This window comes from Pezoporus occidentalis, unplaced genomic scaffold (assembly GCF_034315485.1).
Source record: "Pezoporus occidentalis ecotype Australia unplaced genomic scaffold, CSIRO_AGI_Poc_V1 ctg35, whole genome shotgun sequence".
NCBI classification, from domain to species: Eukaryota; Metazoa; Chordata; class Aves; order Psittaciformes; family Psittacidae; genus Pezoporus; species Pezoporus occidentalis.
Window position 1 is genome coordinate 3650004 of NW_026915483.1, and position 9185 is coordinate 3659188.

At 39.2% G+C, this 9185-nt stretch overlaps 1 long non-coding RNA gene across 2 annotated transcripts in view; it reads left to right on the forward strand.

Annotated features, from left to right (window-relative positions):
- LOC134169653 (uncharacterized) overlaps positions 1-7652 on the forward strand; it is a 45148-nt gene extending 37496 nt beyond the window's left edge. Inside the window, exon 3 of one of the 2 annotated variants that reach the window (XR_009966976.1) lies at positions 7607-7652. This is a non-coding gene — a long non-coding RNA (uncharacterized LOC134169653). Of the gene's footprint in view, positions 1-3836; positions 4008-7606 lie in introns of those variants that run through there. The other variant, XR_009966975.1, reaches the window with a different exon arrangement.
- Positions 7653-9185: the final 1533 nt, after the last annotated feature.

The window sequence follows — 9185 nt, forward strand, 5'->3', positions numbered from 1 at the left end:
TAAGCATCTGTGTAGACAAACTTCCAAATTTATAATCTGCACAGGATCCTTTTCAGATCATGGGTTGTGATCAGTTTCCTCCTTAAGGATTTTATCCGTGTGGATCTACATGAGATTGTGGAGAGCTTTTCTTGCTCCAGTGCCTTTTCTGGCAGAAACTCCAGGACAATAAGGTGATCTGGCTGTAGTCTCATCCAGATGTTATTTTAATCTCTCCTTATAGGAGGACTCTAAAAATCACTAAACGTTAGGAGAACAAATTATTACAATGTGGCATAACTTTTTAGGGACTTCTGCCTTCACCTACTTCCAATAATTTGTAGGTATTGGATGGTTAGGCTTTGAAGCTGTGTACTGAGATGTAGGTTTTAAATACGGACAGGCTTCATAGAGTGTTAGACTCCACCAACAATGTTTTCTATCAGACAAACTCTGAATCTTGTGTGTAAAAGTATTTATTTTTTTCTTGCAATTTTTCTTCAGTGTTTGTGGTGACTGTAATGTCACCATCTGTTCAGGAAGAAACAGAATAAGGTGCCAGCTCAGATGTGTCAGATAGATAGATTAAAGCCCTGTAATATTCCAAGATTTCATATTATGTTAAATCTATTTGGTTTCATTTCATATATGTCCATACTGGTTATTGTTTGTAGTCAGAATGCCCACCTGGAAGGGTCATTTGTGAGAAGCTCAAGACTGGATGCTTGGGATGAAATTAGAGTGGGTGAAAACAGGTTTTTTTCTGACTTCAATTTGTAAGTTTCTGAAGTTAGCTCTAAAAATTACCTGCTTGTTTTGAGCCTGCTTAACAAAACAGTTCAGAAGAGACATTGCCTTAGTAGATCAATTTGTGTTTGGCCTAGTCCTCCTGTGTTTCAGCTGTAGTAATCATCAACCTTTGATGCTTCAGTAAGAGCAATGCTTCTATTTTATGCTTGTCTGAGACAGTCTGCCAGAGATGGGTTTATACGAGGTGTAAGGTCTTACACAGTTTTCAAGTCCTTTGTGACTTAATTAAATGTGCATACTTATTTTATCAAGTGACTTTTGGGTGGGTGCTGGCCCTTTTGAATAATTCATCATAGACATTTTTTTTGTGCAATAACTGTTTCTATTATTAAAATATTTAGAATAGGAACTATTTAAAGAGTCTTTATGTAAAGGGATATTTGCCAAACAGATTGCACAAGAAGCAATGATTACAAGATCTATATTCAAGCTGCTTGTTTCTGTAAAAAATATCCAACAGGACTGGATGTCCCCTTTGGAAAAAATCAAAACAATCTGGAGCCTACAGAGGGAACCAAACCCAACTGCATTTTGACACAATCCTCTTCTGGCATTCAGATCCATTAATCTACATAATCTGCTAGTTTCTAAACTCTTCAGTGTCCCCATATGAGATTTCTTCTGCCATGAAGAGTCCTTTCCTCTCATAGTGAGGATTAGAATTATCGAATCTTAGAATCACAGAATGGTTTGGGGTGGAAGGGACCTTAAAGCTCAACCAGTTCCAACCCCCTGCCGTGGGCAAGGACACCTTCCACTAGAGCAGGCTGCTTCAAGCTCTGTCCAACCTGGCTTTGAACACTGCCAGGGATGGGGCAGCCACAGCTTCTCTGGGCAATCTGTTCCAGGTTGGAAATATCTTCCTAATATCTCATCTAAATCTCTCCTTTTGAGTTTAAAGCCATTCCCCCTTGTCCTGTCTCTACAAGCCCTTGTCAGAAGCCTGTCTCCAGGTTTCTTGTCAGCCCCTTTATGCTCTGGAAGCTGCTCCAAGGTCTCCCCAGAGCCTTCTGTTCTCCAGGCTGAACAAGCCGAGCTCTGTCGCCTGAATATGTTCCCTTGCCAGGGCTCCAGAGTTTGTCACAATATTAAATTTCAAATGGCAGAAAAGAATGGAACTGTGGTAATGGTGATACTTCCTATCCTGCTCCAAAGAGAGTTTCAGCCTGCACACTGTGATATTAAGTACATTCTCCTGCCAGCATGGAGCTAGTGCAGCTACTGCAAGTTTAGAAGTAATTGTAGACATCAGAGCAGGGCGTGAAGGTCTCACTGAGGAACTGTTCAGCCTTGTGCATATTTTTAGATGGCTGAACATCTCACTTAGTGTAACTTTTAGAAATACTTTTAGGGAGATTTACATAATAGTTCACTTCTGTGTGCAGAAGGGGTATTTCTCAAGATTAATGTTGCAGAAGTTATAAATGATGCTTGTACTGAGTAGCTAATGATGACAGCTAGTGAAAAGGTTAGCGTTCAGATTATTTCAAGACTCTTCCCCAGCATGTTTTCTTACCTTTTCTTCTGAATCTGGCCATTGTTGTGCAGAACAGTCAGACCTACTATAGGAAATGCTATTCTCCTAAATGCTGACATACCCAAATAGAAATTGAAAAGACACAAAAAAAAGAAATAGGCTCCCACATCTAATGAAGAGAAGCAAAACATTTGTCAATAAGCATCTCACTAGAAGTTATCATATGTTCTCATTCTCCTTCAATAAACAGTTTGAATTTAAGGTTTAAATTCAAGAAAGGTTTAACAAAATGGCTAAGCACTGAAGAGCCTGAAGATTTGACTAAAATAGCTAGGTAATAAATCTGCTTAATTTCACTCTAACATAAACCAGCCATCAAATTCATAAATGCAAATAAATGCAGTAATTTTCCTTCTGGCAACTAGGCCAATTTGTGAGAGTGCTCTCTGGGTAAGAAATGGACATATCTTCATAGCAAGTGCATGGTATTGAAATTGTTTCTCCTTTTTTTTTTTGCATGTAGCAGATTCAGCTCTGTAAGAAACCTGACACATACTCTAGGTTCAGGCATTATTTGAAGACATAGTTGTGTTTTAGAACAATCTGTCTCCCTCTTAAGAATCAGTGCAACTGAAATGGTCATTCTTTCTAGCTGGATGATAGGGTGAGCCCATTCCTTGTGAGAGTGCGTCATGAAAGGTTTTGTTAGTTCAGCAACACCTCTATTAAAACAAACAAACAAGGAGAAAAAACACAGTAGCAGTGCTAACGAAGTGCAAATCTGTATGAGATATGGTATTTAAACTTCAATCTGAAATATAAAGCGTGCTTCAATAGTTTACATTAAATGTAATACTTCAAATCCAGATCCTTTAGTATCTCTACAAAATGGAAGAAGGAGATGATAATCTTCAAAATCCCTAAGGCTACTTTTCTTGAGTAATTTTAACTAAGAGCTTAATCAGTACAAGGAAATAGGTGAAAAAGGCTTTAGGCATGTATAAGACAATCCAAAACTCATAGTGACAAATCTCATGCAATGGACAGGATGATATGGGATACATACATGATACGTACAACCCTGTCAAAATCCTTTTTTACACTGAATGAAACAGAAGCCTCTGGGCATGTGAACTGAAAGCATGTAAAGAAGCAAGCAAATGCTCCTAGGGAAGTTTAGTTTTGTCATAACCTGTTGAGTTTGTTCTTATAGTTCACTTTAGAGAAGGATATCAACAGTTGTCTCAGGTACAAAGTAATGGGTGCTTGAAAACTATAAAGTAATTACAGAGAAGACAAGATCTGAGGTCAGAGCTCTACATTTTCAAATAGTTTTGTCTCCTGCCGTGCTCTCAGTCATGGCTCTATTAGTGGTTGGTACCTAAAGCCAGAAGGACCGGATAAAAGTATAACGGTGTAAGCCAATTGTTCCCTGGTGTGAAAAGGGGGGAATTAATGTCTGACCCCTGTGAGCTGCCTGGTGTATGTCTGTAAGCATGAGATTTAGTTAAACAGATGGTAGCATACATTACTGCTTTAGAAATGTGATTAATCATTATGAATGTTCTAGGTCCTTTAAAAGAATGACTAGAGCATCTGGCTATCCACACTGAAGCAGTGTACACCCACCTGACAAGAATCTGTCTCCATAACATAGATGATACTTGTGTTTACTTCAAGTACTTTGCATCTTTATGCTTCTGTTGAATGGACAAGTGCTGGCACGTTCTTTTAAATATGGCAGATTCATTGTGAAGGTCGACTGCATTTATATTCTACCTCCTCTTGAATTTTAGCATCAACAAAAAGCATGAAACAAAAAAATCCAACCTAATCCACCAGTTTTTGTGAAGCTTGGAGATGAAATCTGATGTAGACTTTTAGATTGGAAAAAGACAAAGTGTCTTTGCCTGTCATGGGGGTACTTCACTGAATCATCAGATCAGTTAGGAACTGCACCACTCTAAATCCTGGGCAAGTGCACTAACTTTAATTCTAACGTGTTCTAGCTGACATGCTCACCAACTCATTACAAAATAGCTCTCATGTTGCACATACATGTGATCCAAGTTTGTCAGCACTCAATGAACAGAAGAGCTGCCTGTCTGAAGTTCTCTGTTATCCTAACCCTCATAACCACAGACCAGGTATCTTAGGAGCATTCCTTCTGCAGATGCTTGGCAAGTGCCTAACAACTTGCCTTGCTTCTGAAGGGAACACAGCATAAACTCAGGAGGAGCTTGCTAATGCTGGTCAACCCCTTCTAGTGGCTACCTTTCCTTGGATGGCTATAAGCACAGTGATTTATTTGCTTCAAATAGATATTATATTCTTTAGTCCTCTATATTTATCCACATTCTGTCATTTAGTTCCATCTGCTGTTACACGGGAGTCTTTATTTTAGAATCTCATTCTGCAAGCTGCTGTCAGCTTGAGGCTGTCAGAGATTCACAGTGCTTAAAGCTGGATGGGACCCTTGGTTTTAGTCTGTCCTCTAAAGTGCATGCCTCTTAACTTAATTAATTTGTGTTCTCCAGTTGCACATTGCTGGATGATTTCAAAGTACATAGCAATCATACAAGAGATGTTTGGTGCCTTACAGGATGAGGAGAACCCTGTGCAGCTCTCTGAGGTTCCTCTTCTTGGGAGCATTTCAATCATGCTCAAAGAAATAAGAGATGAGAATAGCTTGAGTAGCCAGTGTTGCAAAACAAGTAAGACTGAACTAATAACCTAACTCTATAGGTTTCTATAAGCATTTTAATTTGCTGAAAGTCACATTAAGACTCAAAAATACTTGGACAAGCCAGATTGCTGTTTCTCTTGTTCAGCAGATCAATGGATTAATACTCTCTATCATTTTAATAGGACTCTGAAGGCTTACAGAAATAAACTTACTTTAGAGGATTACCTTCTTGTTTCTGTGCATTTATAAATGCCATCTGTTCATATCTGAGAGCTGGGTGTTATGGTAACCTAAGTCTTTTAAACTTGAGCTAATTGCAGAATGCCCATACTCATGGAGTACATATGCATGTGGGTGCAGAATGCAGGCATGAGAATGGTGACAGGGAAAATCCAGAATATGGGAAGCCTTTGAATGGATCTTGCTGTCCCCAGTGGTCTCTTTAGAAGTGAGGAGTACCTCTCCTCCACAGGAGAAAGCAAGGAGGGTTACCTGTAGTAGTACAGCAAGCCCAGGTAACAAGGGCTCTGCTTTTTTTGCCAGTATAAATCAAACTTGGGGAAAAAAATTGAGGGCAGGGTGGAAGCCTCTGTGCTGAAATTCTTTTTCATATAACCTTTGAGATATCTTACGTGTGATTCAGTGTGAAAGTGTCGCCTGTTTAGTTCGTTCCATCTGCACAAGGAAAAGCTCTTGATTACTGTGGCCATGGAGTGAATTTGGATCATCATGCACACAACTCCCTGTACATTTACTGAACTTCTTAGGTTATTCTTCATAGAAAGTAATTTGGCATGTATACACAACATTTTCTCAAATGGGTTTTGCTCTTGAAAGTATCTTTCAGCATGTGGCTGTATAGATGCAATAAAAGGTCCACAAAGTTAGACAAGTACACAGCCTCATGCTCCATAGTTGACTGTTGTATTAGCTACTGTTTTCCTGCTCTGTGCATCCATTAATTATGGATCAATTATTCAATTCTTTAGGGACTCAGGTGATGCCTGGGCTACTGAGTTGTGAAATTAAAGCAATGCCACAGTGAACAGGAAAGAACATGCATTTACTTTAGAGCTATCTTCCTATGATATTGATACTCCTAGGACAAAAGTGTTTTTCATCAATCAATAATTAAGGCAATTCATGAGTGTCCTTTTCCCCACACTGCTTCTAACTCATCTAGGATAAATTTTATCAAGACTTTCTTTCTGGGTAACAATCTTTCCACAGTTTTTAATGGCACAATCAGAATCTGAAAGCTAAATGCCTATTATCACCATAGGCATAATTCACTGCGCTCAGTATCATTTCCTAAATGAAGCACAGCACAATTACCAGAAGAACATTGCTTTACAAAGTGAATCTTGTAGTTCAGTAAAATTTAGCCACTGAGGGTCAGATCAGCAAATAAAGCATTAATTTGCTGTTTGCCATGCTGGAAAAAGTGTCAAACCTAAATGAGAGCAGTGGTTTCTCGGCTGCTGGGACCAGGAGGAGTAGCACTCTCCAACACATTTTGCAGTAAGTCTCTTGCTTATGATTTCACCTAGATTCCTGTAGTATTTAGCTGGTTAAGTTAGCTCCTCTTTTACCTTCAGAGAGTGAAATTTCTGATGACAAGTCTTTTGTTAGTAAAAATTGTCTGCTTTAGAAAAATGTTCTCTGACTAAAATCAAAACTTGAGTATTTACACAAAATAAAAATATGCTAACAAATAAAGATAATGGCCTGTTTTTCATCTCCTTACCTCTTGTTCAGTCACTCACATCAATCAAATTAAGCAGTTAAGCAAATGACAAGAAAAAATCTAACATTTTACAGCTTTTTTGCATGGGGCAGAAAGGGAAATTAAACCGATACTGTTTTCAGGTACCTGTCATTTTGCTGAAGTGCTGAGTCTTTAAGAAGTACTGCATTCAATGCTCAGCCTCCCTGATATCAACTGCAGTGTGTAAGTTATCTTTAAGAATGCAATGTGAGGTCACATTTGTATATATAGGTAGGAAGGGTCTGCACATACATCTCCATCAGGACTGAAACTGGTAGTTATCTCACCAATTTGTTGCCTTTACCCTGAGCCTGTGATGTATGAGAGACCACACAAATCGCCACTGGGGTGAGCACAGCTGAAACTGTGGCTCCTAGAAGCACAGAACTACCTTGCAGGTACACCTTGTGTCATTAACCCTGGGAAGCGTGGCAGTGATGTCGGTGCTTCTCAGCACCAACCTGCTTGTGTCCAAATTCTGAAATACCCTCAGACAAGGGGTGCAAACCAGTTTGTGCTGAGATTCTCTTCAGTGCCATTACAAAAAGCTGCTTCTGTGCAACAAAGGGTTGTTCACATCACACCCCCGAGGCTGCCCTATGCATCTCAGCAAAACGCAACCCAAGCCAAGCTTCCTTTACAGTTAGTTAAATAAAGTTAAGGGCTTCTAGTTCATTCATGACACTGAATTTAGATACCTGACACAGTGTAGGTTAAAAACCTCTGAACTCTAAATCTTCCAAATGCACGTTTCATGTTCGGCTCTTGCCAAATCTTTCAGCCTTCAATAATGTCTTTAGAGCTCAATCTCTGAAGTATAGTTTAAACTGATGACCCAGAAGACCAGGCTTAAAAAATATGTTGACTTCTGTGTTTTTCCTGCGAGGTTACCTGGAATTCCATCTTGAGTAAAGCAAAGCTGTGGCGGGAAATGTGTTTGTGATTCAAGCTTATTCAAAAATAAAAAAGATTTTTGGACCTTCTTTATTGGTTTGGTTTGTTTTTTTTTCCAGGAAGGAGATCATGACCTTCTGGGAAGGAAAACATCTTCTCTCATGTGGTCTCTCAACGTGTGTCAAGGTGTATATAAATGAAAGCTCAAAGTGTTTCTTATTTTCTTTTTAGTTTTTTCCCTTTTTTATGTTTTAGCATCTTAAATGGCAAGAAAGCTTACTTCAGAGTAGTCACACAGCAATGATTTTTGGATCATGTAAGAGACTACAATATAGTGCTGTTTTGGCTGGGCTTGTACATATCTTGGGTGACATGGTCTAGTGTGAGGTGTCCCTGCCCATGGCAGGGGGGTTGGAACTAGATGATCTTAAGGTCCTTTCCAACCCACACCATTCTATGATTCTATGATTCTATATGCTTTCAGAAGTTCTTGGTGAGCAAGAAGCAACAATGTGTACTAGGAATTCAGAGCAACTTTTTGACGTACATGATTTAACATAGAATTACAACGTAGACAAATTTTAAATGGTAAATCTTTAACCTTTGAAAAAGCTGTGTTGGAACATTAGTTTGTTAATTTAGAAAGGAAGAGGTAAAGCTGCTTCCCTTAGTTTATTTTGAAAGTTTCAACCTATATATATTTGCCAGTTGCTTCCCCAAAAATACTTCTCAGGTGTAATAGCTGCCGAAGGATGGCGAGATGGTGCACTGCTCTGGTGGTTATTCATTCATTGACACACTGCCTGCTTTTGCCACTAGATTTATATGGCCATTTAAAGAGGGAAAATTCAGACTTGTAGACTAGACAAGAGCATTATAACATGCTATTTCTCCATCCAATAAAAATGTCGTCTTCCTTTATCACTCTTCCTTCTGCCCAAGAAATTCTGCCCTTTGAAGGGCATGTGTGTTTTATATAGGAAAAAATCTAATGAAAAGGGCTCTTTCTGTCCTCTTAATGGAATATCTTTTGAAGGCCTCATATTATCTGTCTACACTAGGTTCAACGCAACTCTCAAGACCAGACTTTTCCATCATTATTAATGGCCCCACTGTGTCCAGGTGTGGAGCTCTCAAGAGAGCAACAGAGCTGGGGGGGAACGGGATCTGAACATTTGTTCATTCCCGTGGTCTGGCTGGAAGGAGCACTAATGAATTCAAGTCCAGTTCTCTTCAGGTTTCAAATCCATATCTTCCTAAGGTGATTACAGACATCTTCAACTTACCTGTGCAAGAAGGCATAAAGATCCCATGGATGAGCTTGCCCAAACCCATTCACAAACACAGCCACCTGAAGCTGGTTCAGGAACCAGTGACTGCAGTCTTAGAATGGCTGCATCTTTGGACTTCAGTTCAGCAGTCCTTTTAATGAGACCAGTAATATCACCTTTAAAAAGCAGCTAGAGCAATTTAGGTAAGCTATTTAGTAGAAAGTATTATTAATAGACCTTTTCTGACAGCCAAATGGGGATGACACTTTTCACTGCTATATTAAATGAGAGTTTTTCCCT